At 42.7% G+C, this 26,165-nt stretch overlaps 1 pseudogene; it reads right to left on the minus strand.

Annotated features, from left to right (window-relative positions):
• Positions 1 to 685: 685 nt before the first annotated feature.
• LOC147525663 (mannose-1-phosphate guanylyltransferase 1-like) overlaps positions 686 to 26,165 on the minus strand; it is a 36,995-nt pseudogene continuing 11,515 nt past the window's right edge.

Raw genomic sequence — 26,165 nt, forward strand, 5'->3', positions numbered from 1 at the left:
TGCAAGGAACTATACTATAATGCAACAAGCACCCATACTTGAAATTTAAAAATGTGTAATCAAAGTGAAATACAAGACAACAAGCCCATACAAATGACTCAACAAACACCAATACAAATAAATTTCAACAAACACCTATTGGGATATAGACATATAGTGGTGGAAACTTTACGTGGTACATTTTAGATACTAAACAGATTATAATCAAAATGAAAGTCCTCCATATTCTCAATCCCCTCACTCGATAGGATTGGTACAAGCCCATTGCATCCGGACAAGAAAATTTCATCGGACCCATATTTCTTACTGCATATAATGGAACAAGTGAATCTGATACCTGCATATTGAAGGAATGCACGGACACCAAATCTGCAACACTATAGACAACACTACATGATGTAATTCACTACATGATGTAATTTTTTATCCATAAAGTGAAAGTGGATCTGAGGATGTCGCCAAAGGCAATACAATTTCATGTAAACTACGAAAACCGGACCACCATGGATAATTTACAACTATACATTTAATACTACATCTCACTTCATCTCGACTCAAATCTTTTTATTGAAACTGAAATTTATTTTACAATTGCGGACTGAAAAAAAAAAAAAGAACCAATCAACGAAAGATGACAATTTCCACAGATTTGCAAATCTAGACATTTCAACAAACTCGGTGACATAAATAGGTTTTGGTCCACTCTCACATGACAATTTCCGGCTTCAAGATGCTAGACTTGATCTCCTTGTGAGGAAGAACAACACCTCCATTCTGTAGATTTCATCACAAACATGTACATCTTCTCCTAGGATGGTCATATTTTCAACACGAGCCTTTGCCCAAACGGTGGAGTGCCACCCAATGATCTTGCTTGAGATGCAAGCATGATTTTTATCGAGCACCACGCATTATAGTACACCGTGATAGTCTTACTCCTGATTCCACTACACATCCCGGTCCAATGGCTACATCCGGACCAATTAAACAACCTTCTCCAATCACGCAGCCTCATCAACCAAAACATTTCCAGCGATGTGAGGCCCCCGCCAATTTGGATGAGTTTTTTCTTAACGAGTCCGGATCTGATCTTAGGCCTATGATGTAATCTCTTGGCTGTCCAATATCCATCCAAAAACCTGGTAGCACCATAGCAAAGAGCTTCTATTCTGCTGCAATCACGGGGAAACACCTCTTTCTCAATAGAGGTGGGCCTCGGTGGATTTTATCAAGTCTGAGAGGGTTCAAAAGATAAATCCCAGCATTAATCTTGTTACCTACAAAGATCTTAGGCTTTTCAACAAATTTCTCAACCTTCCCTGTATCGTAGGTAAAAGTGTAAAAGTCCAGTTTTAGTTTACTTACGTTGTGAATTCATCGTTCATTTCGTAGGTAAACTATACATTTGACAGTTATCAAATGGCGCCGCTGCCATCTTAGTTACACTTTAGCATTGTTTTCCTTGTAGAAGTAGTCATTTTTAAGTCCCATTAAACCCACCCACCCTTGTTTGTTTCATACTGTGGTTGCCCATTTCAGCGTGACAAATTCGAGAAAAATACGGGCCGCGCTTCAAGGAGAGCGACCAGCCAAGAGAGAGCGCGACCAGCTAAGTTCTTGGAATTTCGTCTACTACCAGCGGTGGCGCCAGCGCTTCATACCAAGCGCGACCAGCTCAAACACTGGAACTTCGACTTCACATCGAAGCGACCCGCCCCATTTGGGAGCGACCGCCCTAAAAAACACTGTAATCTGAAAATTACCGAGCACGAAGGCTTCTATGCCATGGTATGCCCGCCAGCTTTTAAAATTTCGGATTTCCACGGTTTTGATTCAAACTTTGATCTTTCATATTTTTCGGTGTTCTAACCTGCTTTCTATACAATCGAACAAAGCGTAAACAAGGCGCTATTCATAAGCGAAGCAAGGACGCTATTAGGTATTCCTTTCTTCCATACCTCAGATCTCTGTTAGAGGTTTATACTAGTATATCGAATTGTTTGGAGTGTTGCATGTTTAGTTAAGTTCGACTTAGTCTTGCATGAGATTAAGGTCCGGCGAACAAAAACACCGAGCGTAAATACACAACAACATCAACAATCAAATCTATCTAGTATACCACCCACTACACCTCTAACTACTATTTCACACACACCACCGATATAATGGGGAAGAAAGAGAGACTCCTCTCTCGGACTTCTACAAAGCCTTGGCGATAGCCCCAAATCTTGCATCGTTCTAGCAGACCGGTGGGGATTTGAGAATCCCTCCAAATATTTTTAATTTGTTACCGTTTTCCATGGTTTAGACCATGAAAAACCTTATCAATTACGCGTAGGATTGAACAAGTCCTAACAACATTCCACCATCCTACGGTTGGTGCGGAACAAATTAAATTAAGGGTATTCCCTTTCACCTTAGCCCGATAAAGGCGGCGTCTTGGTTAACGCTTGGCGCCCTAATTACGTGGACTCGTGGGCTAAACTTGTTCAAATTTGTTTATGGAACATTTTACCCACCCCTAAAAGACGGATGAGATGCTTTCCAAGATTCATTTCTTTCGACAAAATCCTCATGAATCATTTTGGAGGCTTGGAATCGTTTCACCGATCTGCTTATAGAGTGTCCACACCATAACTTAGCGAAAAGACCGTTAGTTAAATTGCCTTTTTCAAAGGACTTCTACACCACCATAAAGAAGTCCTTGACATAATGAATGGGGTAGTTTCTTAAGCAAAGGAGCCTCGAGGAGGCTTATAAATTTTTAAAGGACCAAACTAAGCGAAATAATAATTGGGGGTAGTGGCGATTACTCCGCTCCGCTAGTTCTTCTTCAATGATTAAGGCGCCCGGTATGTTTGAAATTAAAACACGATTCGAGCTTAAAACTCTAATCGAATCACTCACTAAAAGGTAGAGGCCATTTCGTACAACAAAAGCCTATCCCCGTCATGAATGTAAATTCAAACCCATGTAGTTTTCTGTTGGAGTCCCGAGCATCCCGACTCCCAATCGTCCTATAGCCTATGAGCAGGCTTGTTCCATTAATAGTGAACCTAGCGCCCTTGGAGACAAAATCCCAACTCGGTTGGAGAAATAACCAACAAGTCACACCTCGAGGGTACAATAATCAATATGTTAGGCCAACGAACGGCTTTAACCAAGCTCCACTACGACAAGGGCGGTCGGGGTAATTTTAATAATTATAACAACCAAGTGCAACCTCGACAAGGTCAAGCACAAGGTCAAGGTAATTATAATAATTATAATGCTAATAGAGGTATCGTTCGATCAATAATAATTATCAAAATCCACCCATAAATAATTCCGTGAAATAGTTCATCCACACCACCCGTGACTACTACACCCACACAACCGGATCGCCTTGACACCTTCATACAAGTGAGCCAAAACTTTTTCAAACCATGGCTCAATCTAACGGCGGCTTCTACAATCCGTTAATAATTTAACCCAACGGTTGGCTCAAGATAAAGCCCAAACCAAAGGTGTGTTGCCAGTCACGCAATACCTAATCCTAAAACAACAAAAACGACTTTTTGAGGTAACCGATAATACTAGTAATGAATATGAAAATGTAGGTGAGATAAATGCCATCACCACTCTCTTCGGGCAGAGTGGTTGATAAAAAGGTAACTATGCCTATAGATACCCCCGAGTAGCCCTACACCTACTATTTTACTAGATGCGAAATAGAAACTGAAGAGCCTACCTTTGTAGAGGTACCGGTTACAACACAACCTAAGAAACAGAAAGCCACGGTTAAACATCGGTGATACCATTGCTAAATATAGGCGAAACCACCGTTTCCACAAAAATTAGCCATGTTAACTAGGGATACAAATTACGAGGAGATTAGGGGCGTTTTCAAGAATCTAACTATAAACCTTCCCTTCCTCGAAGCTATTAAAAGCTACCACATCATGCTAAGTTTCTTAAGGAATTGTGTACTACTACTAGGCGTAAGACAAATATACCAAAAGGCGCCTTTTTAACAGAACAATTCCCAACCTTATCGAAAATAATGGAATTGTTAAGTACAAGGACCCCGGTCGATCCCTCTTGTACAATGCACCTTAGGAGATTCCTATCTGACGACAAGCGTTATTAGACACGGGGGCTAGTGTTAACTTACTCCCATTTTATTTGTATAGACAAATAGGTCTCGACAAGATGCAACCCACTAAAATGGCGTTGCAATTAGCTGATCGTTCTATTAAGTATCCTAAGGGTGTAGTCGAAAATGTCTTTGGTAAAAGTTCGAGGATTTCTACTATCCGGCTGATTTTGTAGTCCTCGATCGAATTAAGCTAACGACTCTGTCTCGATCATTTTAGGGATGTCCTTTCCGGCAACTGCCAATGCGCTCATTAATTGCCATGATGGTTCAATGTCCATGTCTTTTGGCCATCTTGTCTGTTGAAGTCAATGTTTTTAAAACAAGGACACAGTTACCCGATTAGATCTATGGATGGAGAGGTTAGCATGATCGAAAGCGTTGTTCGAGATTATTTCAACAACACGTTCCACGATAGTCATATGCCCAAAATTCTTTCCTTTGGAAAGTCGGACTCAACATTTTCATTCCTACACTAGTCGATACACATATTATTGATGAGGAAGGGATAGATGATTTTCTCAAAGATGTAGAGGACTACCATAGTAATGTGGATATGACCAATCTAGATGAGGAATTGATGAGTTTCTTCAGTAGGTGACGATTCACCCTATCAAGATCTACCTTGCACAACATCCACCTCGATTCCCCTCCTTCCACCCTTTCAAAGGAATCTCGAGTTTGCACTTTCGATCCTTTTGTTTCTCCTGTGCTTCATAATTTTTAAATCCTCCTAGCAAAACGGAGACTTGAAGGACAAACTATTTGACACCTTCATTTTCAGAATTGAGACAATCCCTACACACACAATGAATGATTTGATTGCTAAAACCACATCCTCATTATTATGCGGGCTAAATCTTTCTACAACTTATCCATATCCACCATATTCTCCACAACCATTCACTTTTCCACACTTATTTACTAAAACACCCACTCATTCAAAATGAAAAAGAAGGTGCATGATAGGTTACATAATAGGGTTATCCGACTTGGCTTTCATTTCACTAGGCTGCGTCGTAGGAAATCTTGGTGTTTCATTGTGTTTGGATATGTTTTTCTGTGATATTTATTTATGGAATGATCCACAACTATTTAGGTTGTTGATATATGATCAACTGCATGTTCATACATATATTTTAGATAAAGTCTCGAAAGTATCGACTATAAAGCGACTCAATTTCTGTGTTTGGTGCACTTCCTTTCACTTTAATATATTGGTGAGTGCACCATTAAGGTAACAGGGCCCTCCCTATGGAGTGTGTGGTGTAAGTACCGGATCCTAAGTCCACGGTTCACATAGTTCACGTTTTCCACTCTTGCATGTTTTTTCGGATTTTTGAGTCATGTTTCTCTATGGTGTGAATTATGTCTTTATTGCTTATTATTTTTCCTTCTAAAAATAAAATAATAAAATAAAAAATAAAAATAATAAAAAAAAAAAAAATACACATAGTAATCTAGGAAGTCTCGGGAATCTGACTTTAAAAGACCCATTGCTAAAAACAAATTTTCTAAGCTTCGTGGTAAAAATTTGTTTGGGGGTGGGGTGTTCGTGTTTCCGTACTAAAATGTTTTATGTCCCATTAGAGTTGCTTAGGCCGTTTAATTGTATTACGATTCGGATTGACATAATCTATTAATTTAGAGTTCATTCGTTCGCATAACTTACGTCATGCACGCACGACGAGGCGTTTTCCACTATCTCGTATGTCACCTGAAGTCGGAATAGAGTGTTTTATGGATCATTGGATAGGAAATTCTCTCTGATCATTTCCATATCTCATTCTTAAAAATCGGACCCGATAACGGCGGGAATTTTGAATTGAAGTTAGCGAAAAATCGAAAAAAATCAAAAATTTCGATTTTGGGCTTGGGCCCAACCAGCATACTCCGACGGTAGGCTCGGCCTTACTTTCTCACCGAGCAGTTCATCGTTTTCATCTTCCATTCCGCCATTAACAAAGCTCCAAACCTAAACAAAATAAAAATTAAAAAGAAAATACAATAAACCCCGCCCAAAATCAAATCCTAACCCCAAATCTTCTACAAAACTAAAACCACACCACCTCCACCAATTTAACCCAACAAAACCACCGAAATTTACAAATTTTGGTGCTGCCGCGCCACCACTCCACCACCACCACTGTTCTTTCAGTCGATCAAGTTAAACCACCACCACCACATCATATTTAAAACCCTCACTCCATTCCAAACACTAGATGGCTCAACAACGCGAATTATCCGAGCAAGTTTTTCCTTTGCCGACCACGGCGCCATTTTACGGTGACGAAATGGCTAGTAGATCTTGGGGTAGTTTGTGGTACTTTCGACCGAAGCCTTCTACCATGAAGACTTGGTCCGGCGGTTCTACAACACCGGGGAGTTGGAGGGGAGTAGGATTTTTGTGATGGTAAGGAAGAAGAGGAGGAGTTGACTCTTTGATTGTTGGTGAGATTCTAGGCATTCCGCCTAGAATCCATCACGATGCCACTCTACAGAGCCCCGGTTTGACGGGGTAGAGCCTCGATGGGCGGATTTGTCATCAATGGGAGCTACAATACAAACTCCCATTGTATGCGCCGAGCATCCTCGGGACCAACCCGGTGGCTCTGGCTATTTCGGTGGATTGGTCGGAATGTCTAGGGAAGGACAAGGTCGGCGACATCGGTCCGACCTGCCTCCCGTCTTATGGGTACTCGGGAGCAGAAGTCACGATTTACGTATCTTGGACTTTTTGTTGAGCATGATTAGGGGGTCGGAAAGTCTTTGGCACCTCTTCTGTGTTAATCACCAAGATCATCTTTGAAGATGAAAGCGACTCCGCGTCGATGGGATTTACATTACCCGCACCGTAACCGCAGCGTATCTATAGGGAGTGTGTCCAACAAGTTTGGAGGAGGGCTGAGGATAGAGAAGAAGAAGAAGAGGATGGTGGAGCTGAGAATGAAGAGGAGGTGGGGACATCGGGATGCCTCAGGATGAGGAAGACTTGACTGCTTTGATCACGGATGCCTTCGAGAGGTGTTGGTCGATCGCGAGCGCGCATGGCTGTGCTTCATAGGGGCATCGCGTTCACTAAACACTATCTGTCAGACCTCCGGACTCGACGGTGACTATTCATCACAACCGAGATCCGCACCCGAGAGAGGATGAGAGATGGGAAGCGAGAGGGCTGAGATGGAGGCCAGCGCCCGGTTTAGAGTGGACATGCTTGCGCGCATCCCACCTCATCTGGACTACGCCGAGGACACAGCTACGAGGCATGGCGTCGTCGACGAAGGACGGCTGCGGACCTTTGGACCCGGGGAGCCAGGGAGCCACCACTAGAGAGTGTGCCCTCCGCCACCGATGGCGAGGTGTTTAGAAGTCGAGGATTGATAGTGGTTGTTGTTTTATTTATTTTTGTTGTTTTATTGTAATGTAACTTTTTTATTTTCAGTATTTTGAATTTTGTAGGAAAGGTACTCTGAATGAAAATTTTAATATAAGGGGTTATTTTCAGTATGTGTGGTTGTTTCATATTGATCCCACCTTCCCAACTTGTTTGGGGGTGGTTTTATCAATTCAAGCTTTATTTTTATATATAACCCTAGTGTTAGAATTTATTGCGGAGTAAGGTGAAAATATAGCCGTTTAGGCATATCTAGGATTGAGAATCATTGTAGGATGAAATCTAGATTAAATAGGTACATTCAATCATAAATCAACCTAAAAGATACTGGGTTTGAATTAGAATCAAGAAAATGAGTTGTTTCCGTTTTCGGGTTTGGAAATTTTAGGATTTCCGGAAACTGCCGTAATTAGTTTTGGCAACTTTCCGACCCATTTTAGCAACTTAAAACCTATATAAACTTGATACAATCTATCCTCACAACTCACACTACACCTAAACTCCATCACGCACCTTTCACACCCCGCGATTCCCGTTTTCGTCTCCATTTTTGCAAATCTGCTTTCGAGCATGGAGGCGCCTTCGCTACACTACCGACGAGAAAATTTTGTTGAGAGCGCGCCAGCGCCAAGTCAAAAGCGACTTCGGCTAAAACACTGGAATTCAAAATACAAAAGCGCGACTTCGCGCCTAGTTAATCTTTTCGCGCCCGACTTCCGTGGACCAGAAATTTTCGTTTTTTGGCGTAGTACCGGTTGTTTTGCATTTGTTCAGGCGTAGTTTTGAGATGACATCTCCTATAATAATACCGGAACAGTCTTTGAAGATTTGTTCCAAAGCACTACTTACGGTGCTTGGTTTTGTGAGGTGATCACATCGTTGGTAGGAACCTCTTATGGTAAGACCGGCTGAACTTTATTCTCCAAAGACTTGCATCTTATTTTTATAATAACTGCATTTTCTTTGAGACCGGATGGAGAACAAGTGTTCTCCATCAACATTAACGATGAACCAATGGAAATTACGGGTTCTTGCTAGCATTTGTTCTTGGACTTGCTATGCCGGTGAGATACAAGACCCATGGTGCTATTGGATTCGATAATATGCATGTCTACACTTATGAGTCTTTACCACGAGGCTTATGGGGCAGGCATTTTCCGTATTGAGGACCAAGGGGACTATAGCGTTGCCTTGGTAGCTTTGTCCATGAACATAGGAACTGTTATGTTTTGGATTATGCTAAACATTTTAGGGAATGGCGTTTTTCTTACGTGAATGGCGCCACTTGCGGCGTTTTCCTTGCTTTAGCCCGCGGGACGCCCGGTTCTATGACCTTCGAACTTTGATGTCTAGTTTAGCACGAGCCATATACCATGAGGCATAAGTACCTTCTTATGCATTTCTAATTTCACGTATTATGCTATGTTTCTTTCTTTTTTGTACCGTTTCACGGATTGGATTAGGGTAGACGGTCGCGACCCACCAATAGTATTATTCGATCTTTCCGTGCAATGACTTGGCAAGGGTGGCGGATACAACCTCACCGAGGTTGCACCCTACACCCCATCGGACCAAGTGGCACTTAATAGGTTAGCAACCATAGATGATAAATGGCGTGAAGCACGGCAAATTATCATAGCATGGAAGGGCGTGAAGGAGCCTCACTTCTTTATAGAAGTAGAGGATGGCGAATATGACGAATAACAAGTGGAGTGGTGGAGGTAAGTTTTAGTTTACGGTTAGTGTGCGCTTATGTCCCAAGCAATTTCATTCTTTTAACCCCATAATGGGTAGAACTCTTATAGAGTTTGCGTCGGTTTTATTTCCTATATTAGTATGCGTTCTAACCTTGTTTTGCGGATGTTTCTGAATTTCCGCAGCGCTTCAATGGTATTTTTCCTACCCTCTTTATTTAAATGCTTTGAGGACAAAGCATGCTTCTTGTTTGGGGGCATAGAAACCGTGTAATTAAGACATCTGCTAGGATATAAATATATATAATATGCATTTGTTTTCTAGTTAAAATTTCAAAAATTTAAAAATATAAATAAAGAAGTTATGCTATACACTTAGGAATATTGGTATTGTTTTCTTTCTCCATGCTCTTAACAATCTAGAAGTCTCCGCGTAGGAAATTTGCGTCGAGAATAATTGTTAGAAACTTAGGTTAATATATAGGTAATAATCTTTACATCTATCTATAAATATATTACATGAGTATCTATGATTGTTAGCGATAAGTTTACGAAATCTAGGCTAGAGTACTTATTCTACAAATCCTGAGAATATAGCCTAAAGCCTTATATGAAGCGAAACATTTGAGAAATGACACAAGGGAGAAGTAAAATCCGGATAGAGAAATCACACCGTCCACTTGCTTGATCACTAAACCATATCCTAAGCGAGAATTTAGGCCCTCTTTGGATCGATATAGCCAGAAATTCAAACCTATGAATTATTTTCCGCTAAGTAAGCCTAATGAGCCTTTCATTAGCCCTTCCATAAACCACAATTCCTTTACCACAAACAAAAAAAAAAAAAAAAAAAAAAAAAAAACCAACCTACCCAATTTAGAATAAGTTGAGAATAGAATGATGAAGAAAGAAGAAGAGAAAAACATGTGTAAACAAAAATTAGTTAGTGCTTCAGAAAATAAAGAAAATAAGTTTCCATCCAAAGAAAAGGAAAATAAAAATAGAAATAAAATAAAAACTCCAAAAATAGAATAAAAGGGAGTCAAAAGCCAAAGAAAAGGAAAAAAAATATGGCTAAGGATGGAAACAAAGTGTAGAAGCAAAAGTAAATAACAAGGTTTTCTCTAGTTACACAATATGAAGACTATATTATCTCAGACTTGTCCTTTTGAATATCCATTTCCTTCCTTCTTAAACCATCTCCTAATCCCCGCAACACCTAATAAAGACCTCTAGCTCAATTAGGAATAGGTTAGTGTGATAGTAAGTGGCAGATGTCTTTGATCGACTCCAGCTTCCTGTGTGTCATTGAGATTGTAAGGTAAAGTGTGCCCCTTTGTACCTTTGGAGTAGCAAAACTTGAGTGGAAAATCAGAGTGTTGTTCTTGACTATTATTGTGAGAACCTACTTAAGGGGCTATTAGGAGTTCTCGAAACGAACACGCTAAACATTTTATAGTACTACTCATTCATGTATATGTTTATTGTAGATGATGGATTATTATGCATATATTAGCTTAGGTTTCTGACTTGGTTATTCTTATTCAATTGCTAGAGATGTATAGATAGTTGAGCATGAATAAAGGGAACAATAGTTTTATTTTCTTAGTCGTTGTAGTATAAATGAAGTTTGTGAGTACCTTCATTTGGAAAACTCTCACGAGGCTATAACTTCGTCCACTAGGGAATTCCTAGTGGTTTAAGGCCTTGTTGCATATGGTCAATGCAATCGCACTCAGTAAACGAGTAGTTAGAACTCCATTTTTGGTCACTTATTCTAATTTCTCATCTTTACTTGAGGACAAGCAAAATCTTTGTTTTGGGGGTGGTTTGATAAGAGCCCAAAACTGTAGTTTTAACCCTTAATAATCATCTTTGTTAGACCAATTATGTGAATAATAAGTAAGAGTTAATCTGATTACGTGTTTTTATGCATTTCGGGGCTTCAAAGTCCATTATGTGCGTAAATGTGCCACTTTTAGCGAGATAAAGGAGCAAAAGTCGTGAGAACTTCGAATGCTATATCTTTGGACTCAGACCTCGGATTGAGGCCTACCTTATGTCAAAACGACCGGCTCGGAAAGAGCTTTGCAATGGTCCAAGCCTTGACCCAATCAGAGGAGCAGAAGTGGATGAAAAGTCTGTTGAAGCCAACTGCAGCTGAAGAGGCCTTTTTGGAATGAAAGAATTGGGTTTTGGGCCTGATTCTCTGGCCCAAAACATGGCTCCAAGCCCATGCACGATTTTTGGATCTGGATGTATAAAAACAAAAGCTTGCCTAATTGTTAATGGCAGTTAGGTTAGGTAGATAGTTAGACCTAGATTAGTTAGCCTCCATTAATTAGTTTTAGAACTTAGTTTAATTAGTTTCAATTCATTGTAGTAGATTAAACCTTTGAATCTTGTTCTTCAATTTGATTAGATAAATAAAGTAGTATTCTTTATCAATTTCGATTTTGTCATTTCCAATTCTAGATCTAATTTCAATTCCTGTCTTTATTTCATTTTAGTCATTAAATTAGATTCATTATTGTTTAAATTAAGTAAATTTCAATGCTTTATATTATGTGTAGATTTAATTTAAATGGAAATGATTCGGAATGATTCAAGGCTAAACCTCCATTAGAGGGGTTGAGAAGCCTTGATGAAAGCTTGATTCAATTATCGGAGATTGTCGTAATTTCCTTTCCACTCTAGAAGCGTTTAGTTCACCATGAGAATGGGTTTAATCATTCACATGCTAATTATTAATTGGTAGAAATGCCATGTGTAATTAGGGATTAGGAAGAACCGATTGTTATAGCGTAGCGATTCAATTCGGATTACTGACGACTTCGTCGCTAGTGGATTAAGTTGAGTTAAGGTGGAATCAACCCCCTCTAACTCCTTAACATCGAATCAACGTAGCATTCCCTTGGTTGTCGATAGTCGACTAGTTGCATTTAGGTGGGTAGTTGCATCGTAGTCTAATTCCCCTTTCGTAAAGCTCTCATTGACTTAAGACTGATTTCTTAGACTTAGAAAACAATCCATGCTAGGGAACTAGGAGTGGAGCGAACTTCCTACTCCACTTAGTGCAATTCGCATCGAGAGTAGAAGCTTTGATAATAGACTCGTAAAAGTCCAGTTTTAGTTTACTTACGGATTGAATTCGTTCATTTCGTAGGTAGACTATACATTGGACAGTTATCACTCATCCAAAACCACCACTCCATACTTTGAGGGCTCATCCACCTGTAAGATAACAAAAGTTCAGAAATTAGCCTCATCTTGAAGACTAGAACCGGGATTTCCCTTGATGGTACGACTTCAGAAAAAAGATTAAGACTTACCTTGGTTACCATGATGGAGGCTTCTCCTCCATGAGATTTATGGAATTCAATCATTCCTTTTAGTGGATACTCACTAATAACATCACTGTTAAGGACAAAAATGGTTCACGGAGCCATCGATTAGCTTGTCCCTGGCAAGAGCCAAGGGACGGCAGGTTCGATGGTTGATCTATTGCGAGAGCAAGTGATGGTGATTTCAACCTTTGCCTCAAACTCCTTTAAAAGTTCAGCATGACCTGCAAAACAAGGTCTTTGCTAAGAGAATGGCACATACCAAACCTAAGATTTTCAGTTATGAGAGGATTTAGTGGTGTATAAGTGGGATTACGTTTTTTACCTCAGGTTGGTAATTAATGGCCAATACAACTTGATCCTCCGATAGCTTTGAGAGCCTCAATCTACACAAATTCAAAGACAAACTATTAGCCTATGGTTCAACCCAAGCAATCCATGAAATACTAAGATGTGAGCCACACATCTGAATTTAGAATTGCCCAGCGAGGGAACAAGGATAGAATTTAGATTCAAAAACAGAAAGATTAGTTTACAATACAAACCTGATGAGAATCATTGGTTTGTTGGCAAATTCAACGAGAGGCTTTGGTACTTTGAGTGTCAAAGGCCTCAGCCGTTCAAATCCTCCAACAAGAATAAGTGCCTTCATTGTGTAAATCCTTGTTTACCTATAGAAAACAATCAGTTTATCAAAACAAACGGACATCCAGTCTAAAAGGGATGTGGATAAGCAAAGCGATCCACGGGGCCCAAAATATCGCCCGAGATATCCGATATCTCGCCGATATATCTCGGTAAATTGGTACACCGATATCGATATTTCCGATATATATCCACCGAATATTGAACCCCTTTTTTCCGAGATATATCGGAATTTCCGATATGAAAGTTTATATCGCCGATATAATCGATATTTCCGAGATAATCGATATATATCGGTTGATTTTTTGACCAATTGTTAATATTGAAATTTCCGAAATATCCGATATATCCAAGATACATCGGCAAGATATCCGAGATATATCGGTGAGATATCCTATATTTTAGAAACTTTGGACTTTTTTAGGGTTTAGGGTTTAGGGCTAATTTAATTGAGTTGAGTAATCAAATCAAACTGTATCAATAGTTTCATACATCGTTCTACAAAGCTAAAAAAAAATATCTCCATCATTCAATGAGTGCATTTTCAAAAATAAAGTAGATGGATAAGAATTATTATGATTCATCATTTTTATGACAACCTACACACGCGCGTTCCGGGGGGGTTCCAAGCCGAGCGCCTCGCGGAGATCTTGGAAGAGCGGCATGGACCCCTTAAGATGGGTGACATCCTTCATAGTCTCCAAACGGAAGGCTCGCATAGTCCGTACTTTCGGGAAACTCAAACCGATTTTAAAATCCTCCGGGATACGGGAGGTACGGAGAAGCAACTCCGTAATGAGTGGCAAGGCCGAGATTAAGAATGTGCGTTGGTTCTACTATCATTTTTAGACTGTATAAAAGAAGGTGTACCTATCCCGATTGATAGAAAGACGGTCGGGAGCTGGGAGGGCCTGCCGTGAGGAGACTTTCTTTCACGGTAGGCGAAGGTAAGGTGGGACGCGGGCTTACCTTCTCTTTTTCCTCTACTATGTCATAGCGTTACCCGGAGCTGCGGATCTCCTCATCAGGTTTCTCGGAGGCTTCTACCCAAAAGCAAGGTTTTGCGGATGTCACGAGGGAGACTTTTCGGATCAAAGCTTTCCTGTGGTTCAAATAGCAGTTTTCTTTGCGTTATTGAGAGGTTCTCCGCCCGGGCTTTCTTCCTAAATAGAGGACTGGGTTATGAGCTTTACTCGAGCTAAAAGAAGTGGGTTCTTCCCTCCGGCCGGCCTAAGCTCGAGTCATTCCTCTTCTATTAGCTCGTAGCTAGTAGAGGAATCATAGGCTTATTCGAAGATTCTTTTGTGAATTCCACGTGCAAGAAGTTCTACAGCCTATAATATAATGGGCTTTAGCTTGGCTTTCCTTTTGCTTTGTCCCACGAGTCCTCCCTTGGATCCGTTTTTTGGGTGTCACTATAAGCAATGGGATGTGCTCCTAGCTGTAATAAAAGCTTTGCTCGATTCCTAAAGAATGGGATAATAAGGCCCTATTTGATTAAGCCTAGGCGATCCTATAACTATAAGTAAAAAGTGGATTCTCTAGCCCTGGACTTCATCCCTTGCGTAAGCCCGAGACTAAGTAGTCCATTCCGATGTTACGCTTCATGCCCACTGCAACTACTCGTAGCAAGTCCTACATCCTCGATGCTTTCCGCCCTATCACGTAAAGGGAAGCCATTTTGATCGACTACCGCTAACCGGGTTTGCTCTTAATAAAGAAAAAGGCTTGTTCGTGTTGTTTAGTATAGACTAGACCTAGCTTCCGCTCTTTCCTTTCTTTTATCTTTTACTTCAAGGTGAGAAAAGGTGCCTACAATCGCAGGTTGATCTATTTAGTCACGGTTCTCGTGACGGACCTCAACGGAAGAAGAGACTTACATCCCTAGGAAAAACACATTTTTAGATCTCTCGCTGGTGCCTACTATATCAATCAATGGCTGCGGGATCTCTTGAAAAAAGGCTTCTTTTCTCGGTTTTCCCCGGGGAGGCGCTTTAGGGCAGGGAAAAAACCAGGGTGCTACTAAAGTAAATTTCTTTTGTGGTTTCCATTTTTATTGTATGTCCCATCTCCTTGCATGCCTTACTCTGAATAAGGTCCGACCCCTCCTTCTATCTAATCTAGGTAGAAGGCTATCCCGCTATCATGGCTCGAAGTCAGCTCTCCTAGTCCCGGCTGCAATAATATAGAAGTTAGTTTGGGCACATAACATAATAAATAGGCTTTGCGCCAATCCGATCCCAGAAAAAAAAAACCTTGCTAAGGGCAGGCCTGTTCTCAGTTTCGTAGGCCTTTTCTTATAGTAGCCACCTCTTTAGTGCACGAAATCAATGTGACTTTTGCACCGAATATGCCGTCTTTGTCTATGCCTAATAAGAGCTCTATCTCCGAGTGAAATGGTAATAGAAAGAGTAGCAAGCTATCTGGGTACATAAATGCTTTTGTAAGAGAATCGGTCCATAGCATCGGGCTTTCCTGGATAACTATTCAAAGATTAACTCTTTCGGTTTCTTCGAAGTCAAAGTCTCCGCTTATACGGATCGGTTTCAGTCTCAAGTGTCCCATTTCGAAGTTCATTAGCAAAGAGCACGCATACGACCAGCGACCTATATAATAAAGAGTTGTGTCATTTGAATATGCCCCTTCCCCTTTCACTATAGGGCTAAAAGAATGAATGAGGATTTGCCCGCTTAAATCTTATAAAATGTTGTCGATGTCACCAAAACGGCTATTGTATATATTTATATAACAAGAGCACTCGAATGAACCGAAAAAGCATCGCTATTGCCCCAATCTAGTAGCCCGAGTTCTTTTCGTTTTCCCTCAGATCGGCTGGAAATAGATGCTTGTCGTCATCTTAATTCATGCTCGATGGGGTCGGTGTTGGTGTAGAGAGGATCGCCCTATTTATTACCATTCTGACCTGAACTCTCTCTAGTGCTCATGAAGTAGCTCGCTTGTTACTAGTCTCTATCTCAAAGGTTTCTACCGAGACGGGGGGGTGAAGGCAAGGTGCTACTGGATTGTTCATGAAGAGCGGGTGAAGGAACCGACGGTCGGACCGGCCCCATCTGTAAAAGGCGCTCGATTGGGTGAGAGAAGCAAACTAGATGAATGCAAGTTCAGTCAATAGTCCCCGGTATTAGGCTCGGCCCAGGTTCTTTATTCTATATATGAGACGGGTAGGATTCCGTTCCGTGAGTCGAACTTCGAGGTGAGACCGATCTCGTAGTCGACTAGCGCTTTATCAAAGTCAATCTGTCGTGCTTGAGGTTCGTGCACGCCAATGGATTCTCGAGGGGAGGAATATTGGATTTGTTCAACGGATTTCCCTTCATAAAACCGACTTGATTGATGCAACTTGGATATGAGACCACAAAATGTTTTTTTTTGTAGGCGAAGTTCGTAAAGGGAAGAGCTAAGCGAGGCTTGAAGGTGTGAGTCGGGGAGGTGGTTGTGCGAGCCCCTAAAAAGGAGGGAATTGTGGTCAGTTCGAGGAGAAGCTAGCTTCGACCAGGCGGGAGAGGAGTCAAAAACATCTATTTTTGCTACTTGAGCCGGATTTGGCTGCGGAGGGGAATGGAGAATTTCCATTAAAAGGAGCGGACCGATGGGGTCGTTTTCAAAACGAATACCTATTTGGCAATCGATAACTGTACTAATATGTGTAAGGTAGAGACAACGAGCTCAAGAGAAGAAACCTATCGCCACGCCGATCCCTATTCCTTCTCCGACGCGCTTATCCCTTTAGATTTGGTTGGACCGGTTTTGGCTTTCGAGATTGCTTGCTTTGCGAGATCGAGACCCGAGATGGATGATCATTAATGGGATAAAGCGACTCTTCTTGGAACCACTCCAGTTCATTCGGCTCGCACAACGATTGAACGTGTAAATTGGATTTGGTAGTTCATTGTCCGGGAAAGCACAATGTCCAAGTACTTTTGATGAGTCAAGAATGCTAGACAAGTCCAAGAAAGGTAGTCCTTTCATTGGCTAAGCGCTCATCAGTCCCTGAATCTGATGTTTAAGGTCATGGTATAGCTCCCCAAAATGATTTACAACCTTGGATCCCGACGTACCGGTAGATACCGAGGAGATCGCTATGATCGTTACGCGATCCCGACTAAGGTCTTAGTTGAGTTCCGTAGTATGTGTGTCGAGGGCTTCGGGTTTGCTTGACTATTTTAAGACGATATCCCTATATCTCTGTCTTTCCGCCATGGGTCACATCTTCGAGCGAGATATATCTACGCCATTTGTGAAGTCCTGGAGACCAACCTTGCCTACTTTTCTATCGGGTTCCTCAATTCACCATTTCGAACTTTATACATTTCAGTCTCTTTTAGCTAAAGGAGGTACGGACCCTCCCATAAATGCACGGATGCGATGCGGTTGAAATGTTGCCATTGTGACTTGGTCGGAAGTGTTCCCTTTGTTATATCTATAAAGTTTTCGGTATCACAGTGAGTAAAACGCGTTGACCTAGAGCTATAGATTTAGAGGAGTTGACGGGTCTTGTGCGGTCTTGCGTTGCGTGCACGAACAATCCAAGTAGTTTCACGGTCATAGTTCCCCTGCTGTTGCGGCCGGTGCTTTCGTCGGCGCGTGAAGGAGAATTTCTTTGTCTTTCTGGTCGCACTATTTTCGGTTCACCGTTGAACTCGATCAACAGGGCCAAATGTTCAAGCACGCCTCATCAGCCCTTAGCGCGGTGTTCGCTTCTTGTTCTGGATGCTCCTAAAGCGGAGTCGCGCCCGAGGGACCGGGAAGAAAAAGTCCGGGTATAACCTTAAGGAGCGAAAAGCTTGCAAAGCATGGCAATCGGAGACAGTCCTAGTTGATCTCGTTTTCATCAGCTTATGTTGATTCTTTTGCCTTACGTTGGTGGCCAAGATGTGTGCGGAGAGGTGGATAGATAGGACTACTAGTTGCTCTTCTAGTTTATCGTCCACAGCCCATTGAATGGCGGGCGTCTCCCTCAAGTTTCGACTTTTGACAAAAGTGGCGGGGATAGGGGGAGGACTCGTAGGTTTTGGTGGGCCTTACCCTTTTGCTTGCTTAGCTCCCGATCCATAATCCAGCCATTCAATACCGGATGGAATTCACTTCAAGGGCAGCCCACTCTACTCGAAGCCGCTACCCCACCACCGATTAAGGAATTGGATAAGTGCAGCCTACTCTATTGTCTATTGCCGGCTTCTATCCTAAAAGTAAGTCTGTTATCCCTATCTCTCAACGGAATTCGGATATCTATCAAGCGGAAGGCCATTTAGCGGCAAAGTTGACTAATCCGAAATGCGTTGAAAGGGTGCCCTAATGTGATAGAGGTGATGCAGGGCTAAGGAAAAAAGAGGACAGAATTTACCTTCCATTTGTTTATCGAGATCTGGAAAGCAGAAGCCCTTCTTCTCCTTAGGATCCTTTTGGTCGAAAGTGACCCGGCTAAAGTAACAGTGGAAAGGACCTAGTGTGTCTGCTTTCCGGATCTGATCTAGCCTTGGAGCTCTCCCCGCCTCGCCGCCCGAAGGTAACTATTTACTATCCGCTGCTACAAACGGAAGATGCTTACGGAAGGAAGAGAGGAAAGTGACCACTGATTTATGCTTTAGCGGTCATGTTGTCTTAATCATTACACACACGCAAGTCGTAGTGAAAGCTGAACGGAATCTAGCAAAAGAGGGGGCCGCACGACGGGAAGGGAGGAAGAAGGTTCTTCAAGAATGTAAGCTAGGCTTAATGAGAAATAAGGAATGACGTAAAAGAGTAGCTTAGGAAGCGTACTTTCACGGCTGCACGCATGGACCATAACCAGGGGAGGGTAAGAGAGAAAGCCCGGTATGGATATTCATTCCGCCTAGAGCAAAGGTAATGCGTTTAAGCGGACGGAGAAGGAGTGGTTTCCCTCTCTTGGGGAAGTGATACATACTACTATTTTTATAGATAGATAGAGAGAGGGCTTATGACTAAACATCATCGGTGAGAAGTCACGCCTTGCTTGCATACACTATATCTTAATAGTAAATGGTCACATCCATTCGCCTTGACCGGATCATAGCGTTAGCGGAGTGGGGAACTCCCCCACCCGTAAGAACCGATCGGCATCTTGACCTCCTCGAGCTTTTATGCTTAACACATGTAATGCGCGTGTAATGTAATCGGTTGAAGTGATTGAATTCGAGTCCTAGAGTACAGAGCGGCGTGCCATCAAGTAAAGATAGGTTTGAGAAAAACGATTCTAAAAAGAAAATAGAGTAGTTCCGCCATACAATACATGGTCCCCTTTCACCCGCTTTCTTCATTTATTTAGAAGTACAATCGTGAGGCCTCTTATATAAGCTCTCCTCCCCGGCTTCAAAAAGAGAAGGAGAGCTAAGGCCATGACATCTTTTCTACACTTCAAAAAAAAGGTTCTTCGCGATAGAGCCGTCTTTTTGCTAGCTATTTACTCCTTCCTTCCCCGTCCCCTTGGCTAAATTCTTATATTCCTTCACTCAACCTTGGCTTGATAGGCTCAAAGACGATACTACGGTTCTTCAGGCCCAACTTCGGCATGGTTCACCACGTTCCTCTGCTCTTTTGGCTTGTTATAGTTCAACCCGGCTCCTATGGTCTATGATTGCTCTCCTTAAGACCCGACCGGTAGGTTAGTTCGAGAGGCCCGCACGGTTCCGCTTTGGGGCGCTTCGCAATAAATAGCATATATAATATAAAAAGTGATAGTTACGGGCATCTTGGTATTGGATCCGTTGATTCTAAAAGTGACCCCTATGTACGTAAGTGATCAGATTATCCATGTGTTTTGCAGCTTCATCAATCGAAGGGGATTTCGTGGCGCCCGCCGTTTGTTATAGTTCGAATGAAGTTAATCCGAGGAAGGCTTTGTGGGCAGATTTGAAGAGAATGAGCAGTGTAGTGATTGACCAAGCCTGGATTGTTATGGGAGATTGAAATTTTTCTAGATACCATGAGGAAAAGATGGGTGGGAGTGGGAGAAGCCATAATCTTGACCCCACCAATGCTTGTTAGATATAGATCTGTTTGACCTCCTTTTAAGGGCCCGCTCTATACTTGGTCCAACCCTTGAGAGATAGTGAGCAGATTATTGCCGGGAAGCTTGACAGAGTGTTGGTTAATGACAGGTTGGCTTGCTACCTCCCGAACTCGAAGCAGACTTTCACAGGCCAGGGCTCCAATAAAGGGCTTACACCTCGGCCTATTCATGCCCGCCCGCCCTAATGTTAGCATTCAGTCGATTCTCATCCCCGCCCGGCAAGGTGGACACCGCCCTTTGCCCGGCTTTGGAAACCCCGTCGGTCGAATTCCCATTCCAGCCCGTCCGTTTCGCTATCCGAGTGAGTCCCGTCTGGGAGAAGGGGGGGCCCATCTGTTTCGAAGGTCGAAGATTCATTTCAAAAACAGAATGTCGAGCGGTTAGTCCGCATGTCCCTAACTACCTTGTTCCTGATTGGATTGCTTTCTTAGTGTGGCATCTTATCTTTTTGTTCGCTGTCCATTGGTGATATTCTCATATATAAATATAGATAGAGAAAGAGGCTAAGCTAAGCCACGTAACACTATGGGAACAACTTTTTGTCCGGCTTTCAGCTATGCTATATAGATGCGCTACCTTGTGAAAGAAAACATCGTAAGTAAGTAGCATCTAGAATAGGCAGCTACTAAGAAAAGAAAATTGAGTAGCTTGCGGGCCGGTCGTCATTGCACACTAGCTGGTCGATTGGGGGTAAGAGAGTGTTCCGTTGGTGTTCTCGGGCCTCGGTCGACCTTGCTTGGTCAACAAGGGGATCCAAATGTCCCCATCAATAAAGTGAGGGGCTTTCGGACCTTCTCCACCTCCCTTTTTTCTTTTTTCCATGCTTTCCGTTGGTCAACAACCAACCACTTTTGAAGCTTTGGTGCGCAAGGGTTCTTCCCTAGAGCTTTCCCTCATTCGGGACTTTTAGCACCATATCTTAAGCCATCGGGATGTCTAGCATCCACAGGCCCTCCCTCGCTCCCCAAAGAACTTCAAAGGCAACCAAAGGGGACGTAGGGGAGATGGAACAACGCCCAAGCTGTGACAACCCAAAGAAACAACAACCCGCTTCAAAGAAAGACAGTTCCACTCCCAAACCTACCAAAGAATCTCAAGTTCGTGAGTCAACCACCTCAACAACAATACTCCCGTGCTCCACTCCAATTAGGGCAACAAAATGAATCTCCTTCATCCCAACAACATCCAGCCTCAGCCCGGTCTTAGGTAGTGAGTAGTCATTGCTATATGGAAAAGTTTTTAGTACATTCTATCCTTTCAACCCATCCAATTTGTCCTCCTAACCCACCCCGCGATCACATTATTCAGAAGTTACCCGCTATATTCTATCGTAATTCCAAGAACTTAAGTAGTGCGATTGTATTAAGTAAAAGAAAGATTTATAACCCAACCTCAACATGGACAAAATAAAGAGACCGCTATAGCAATAAAGAAATGGATGAGTGTCAATAAAACGAAGGGCGGAAAGGAAACACCACATTCGCCACACACCACCGCCGCTATATATAGACCAAGGAGGGATGAATCACTAGCCGGGGAAAGGGAAGAACCCATCCACCATACTATGAGTTGCACTACTCATGAGCTCTAGTTGAAAAGCCTATGAAGAAGATCGGTCAATCGGAAGTTTCATGATAAAAGTAAAGAAGTGGTCCAGTTTTTAGAAGTGCCTAAAGATTGGTGCCGCCCATGTTATTCCATGATGTTGATACTAAACCTATGAATTAGGCCTATCTGCCCCGGGAAGAATTCAAACCATTGGTTGACCTCTACTATATACATGCAGGTGAGCCAACATCTTTGGAATGCATGCAGTTGATCCCACCAAAAGAATTTTAGGATTTCCGCCTTTCATAATAATTGAAGTATGGAAGCATGGGACGGCAGGCTGAGAATGCATTCGATCGGACAAAGATGCGAAGGAGGTGGGAACTGAAGGCAGTCTCTTTAATGTGGTTTACCGACCTTCCTTCCTACCCAAAGCTTTGGTGAATACGCCATACTATAGATCTCCCACCGCTGATGGTTCAATTAAATATAACATGAAATCCGTGTTCCAAGGCTAGGGAGAGATGGAGCCACTGGACCTCGCCGGGACCATCGATGCATTTCTCAAGAGAGAGGGAGGATGCACTTGCAGGAGCCTTGATTGAAATGACTTTAGTCCCGAAGTCGAAGGAGAGAGGACCGGACTTTGACCGAACTATGAGCTAAATAACGGACTCTCTTTTCCTGCCTAGGATGGGATGGAAGTTCACTCACAGACTTAGACTGAATGCCTCCCCACGAAGGATAGATGCATAGGAATAATCAGAACGATGGAGAGACAGAGAAGAAAGAGGAGCTTCGGATAGGAATGCCAACCTTGACCTTTTGCTTGTAAGGGAGTCTCTGGTCTTTGGATCTTGGTCATCGTTGGTTCGAAGGAACTGCATCTTTCCTAATAGCCCCGAATTAGCAAGCAGACATTTTGATATGGAACCGCGAAGGCCCCTATCAATGTAAACATTGAGAAATCCATGGTTTGGAAAGATTTGAAACCATTGGGCTTGGGATATTTTATATGTATTTTAGCCAGCATTAAGAAGATACATCGATCGACCTCGAGGAGAACTGACCATTGCCCGGAGAGGAACAAGCAAGCTTCGCCAAGGCAAACAAGAGAAGAGCTCTGTAAGTAAATGGCTCCCATCCGGTCCCTTACCCCATCTGCTCCTAAACATTCAGTCGAATCTTAGGCAAAGACTACTGTTTAATATTTGTCTGAGTCTTCCCCATCAATTGAAGATGTTGGACTTTAGACCAAGGTACCGGCACCAGGAAGAAAAATGAGGGATCTCCTCTTGTTACGTAGAGTCTTTCTCTCCTCATTCTGCCCTTAGTTGATTAGGGCGACTCTCCTGATTCTCACTCTTGCATTTAAAAAAACCCCCCTTGATCTAGAGGAAGATCTGTTCCCCACAACTTCAGAAACATCTCGAACTTCGCTTCGTCAAAGGGATGGGCAGACCGGAGTAGGAGAACTTCTTTAGTCAAACACTATTCATCAATACTGCTCACCCTTGATTTCACCAGTTTGCGTTCGGACCCCCCATTCATGACCAAAGGGAAAGGAAGTAACTTTTAAGGGTAGGAGAGCTTTTCACGAAGACTCATAATGTACCCGTGGTTGGACTGAAATCCAAATCCGCTTTTTGACTCCATGGTTGCAAAATTTTCCCATTGACTCGCAAATCATGTACAGGGTCAGGCCCAAATGCATGTTCATCATTTGGATAACAAGAATCGGGCTTAGGCGGCAAGCGAAACTCTTAATGAGCTCTCTATGTCTTTGGGGCAAGGTCACCACATAGTCGAATGGGGAGGAGTCCCGCAGGTCCCTCCGGACTTCATTTCGAGAACAGCTTTTGGAAGACCCGAAAGAACATCTTCCGACGGTGAAGGCATTTGAGACCGCTTTGCTTGGAAGGTACGCAAGGATGTCACTCAAACCCGGTCCCAAGTCTCATCGCTCATTAGTGACCAATTACAAAGACAAACTAAAGGTTAAAAGCCTTGATCATTAGATTCATTAGAGCTAACACGTGTCCACTTCTATAGATAATAGACCTCCATCCCCATCGCCGTTATAAAATGAAAACTTTTGAGCAAGGTCTCTCGAGCCTCTCCTTCTTGATGCTTTGAATAGCGTCATTTTAGTTATTCGATTTGGAATAGTAGTCCCGAAGGTATGTAAATCTGGATACTTTTTGTTCCTTGGCAAAGGAAGGCGGAAAGCCCCGGCCGTTCCTCGAGAGCCCCAAGCAACAAGTGAGTGACTCGTGCCTTCACCTGTTATGTGAGGAGAAAAGAATTCAAATCTAGCCGCCTCCCCTTCCAAAGCCACGACTAACTTAGGAACGATTCAGAGAAGAAGGGCTTCCATGAAAAGAGTAAAGCTCTTTAGGAGAGCCTTCGGGCTCGAACAAAAAAGTTGGTAGGAATAAAGACAACTTGCCGGAACCAATGGGAATTGTCTTTGCTCGAAAACTCTTTTCTCCTAAATGATCATCACTTCGGTCCTCCGCATCACTTGATCCAGAGAAAGGAAAGACTTTGCCTAATGTAAGCTCCCCATCTTCCGTCGGCCTCGTCACTGCTTCGCCCGCCACTCGTTGGCCTTTCTCCAGCCTATCTCACTTTCGCTCTGCGTTAACGGGCTAGCTGCTATTGGTTTTCGTTTTGAGATTCTCGAGCCTAACCGCAACTTTTAACGTTTGTTGAAGCTAACTTCGGGGGGTCACCCCGCCGCTTTGACTACACTAAGGGAGAAGGGTTGATTAGGGGCTCAACTTCAACATTCCCTTCCCTCGTAATCTTACTGCGGTTCAAGGAGCTAACCAATTGCCCAAGAATCTAAAAAGACAGACCAACAGCTCCACCGTAGAAGCGGATGTGGAAGGAAGTCGGGCGTGGCTCTCACGTAAAGAAACAAATAATTCACTTATTCTATCTAATATATCGTGGAAGAACATTTCGAGACTCGAATAGTTTCTCTCTCCATCATTCAAGACCAATGATCCACCGTCTCCCATCCCAAGCGGAAAGAAAACCTAATTAGAAAAAGCCAAAGCTTTTTGACAGAATAGCTACCGCCATTCTAGGGCAGCCAAAAAGCATACCGAGCCCGACCCATCTACCGAGGTTTGCAGTGTTTATTTAGTCCAATTTTAGCCACTTCGTGTTATGCCCAAATGACTAGGCGGAGAAGGCAGATGTATAGCTAACGCAAATCGCGAGAAGGTGGTAGATCAAGTGAAGTTCAAACTTCCGAGGTCAACGGTGGGTAAGCGTCGAACCTAAAGCTCGAAATCTTTCGAAGTTCAAATTTTGAGCATGTATTCTTTGAGGCAAAATACTTTTTCAACTTATCAACTCGAACCGCTTTTGGCGGTTTCATGTTCATGTGTAGTGATCTCTCATTTGCGTCTTTGTTTTCACTCGGATTCTATGGGGCGGATCGGTGCGGTAATCACCCTCCGTTTCAAAGCGTCTCCCTTCTTGTAGCATGCATTGCGCCAAGCTTCTCATCTCAATAAGAAGAAAAAGGATTGCTCGTTAGCACTTGAGAAGAGTGTGGCAGGGAATGGCAAATATGAGTTCCCATGGGACTAGTTCCACCCCTAATTAAGCGATGCAGCAGCCCTAATCCATTTCATAAATATGAATAAATAGGGGTGCCTCGCCTTTGCAGCTGAGCTACTTCTAATCAAAAGCGTGACTTTCAAGGGGTCCCTTTGTAACGATAAGTCCCCTCAAATGCAATAATTGTCTTTTTGAAACCCGAGTGGCTTCGCTCTCTTCAATTTTTCATAAAGAATTGAGTGAGTCTTCCGCACAAGCAATAATTGAGTGACTTCGCTCCTCGCCTTCGAAAGTCTAAGCTGCTGCCCGCGGTGAATCGCCACTTGCCTTAACGAAGTCGCTCTCTCTTTTCTTTTCTTTCATTCCCCCTTGCCTTCTTCTTAGGACTGCTTTCCTTCTCTGGGCATAGCAGCAACCAAGCTTGTAATCCCTTGAATGGGGGCTAAGTCAGGTAAGCAAGTAAGTAAGGTGTAGTTGCAACAACGGCTTTCGCGTTAGCCGTTGCTTGGTTGAGGTCAAAGAAGTACAGCCTTTTTTAGGTAAAGGGCAAATGCAAACTAGCGAGGTAAGCGCATTCACGGCTCTCTTCAGCCAATTGGAAGAGGCATCCCCAGAATGGCCAAAAGAAATTCCTTTCCAAAATCACGCGAGTTGAAGAGCATCGATAACAAGATTTTCGGTTTGTCATTTTCTTTCATTCCCCTATTGTGGCAAAAGAGGTAAAGAGATTTTCCGGGATTGACCGATCTTGAATTCCCGCCTACTTGCCGGACCGGGG

Source organism: Coptis chinensis, chromosome 1, assembly GCF_015680905.1.
Source record: "Coptis chinensis isolate HL-2020 chromosome 1, ASM1568090v1, whole genome shotgun sequence".
NCBI lineage: Eukaryota > Viridiplantae > Streptophyta > Magnoliopsida > Ranunculales > Ranunculaceae > Coptis > Coptis chinensis.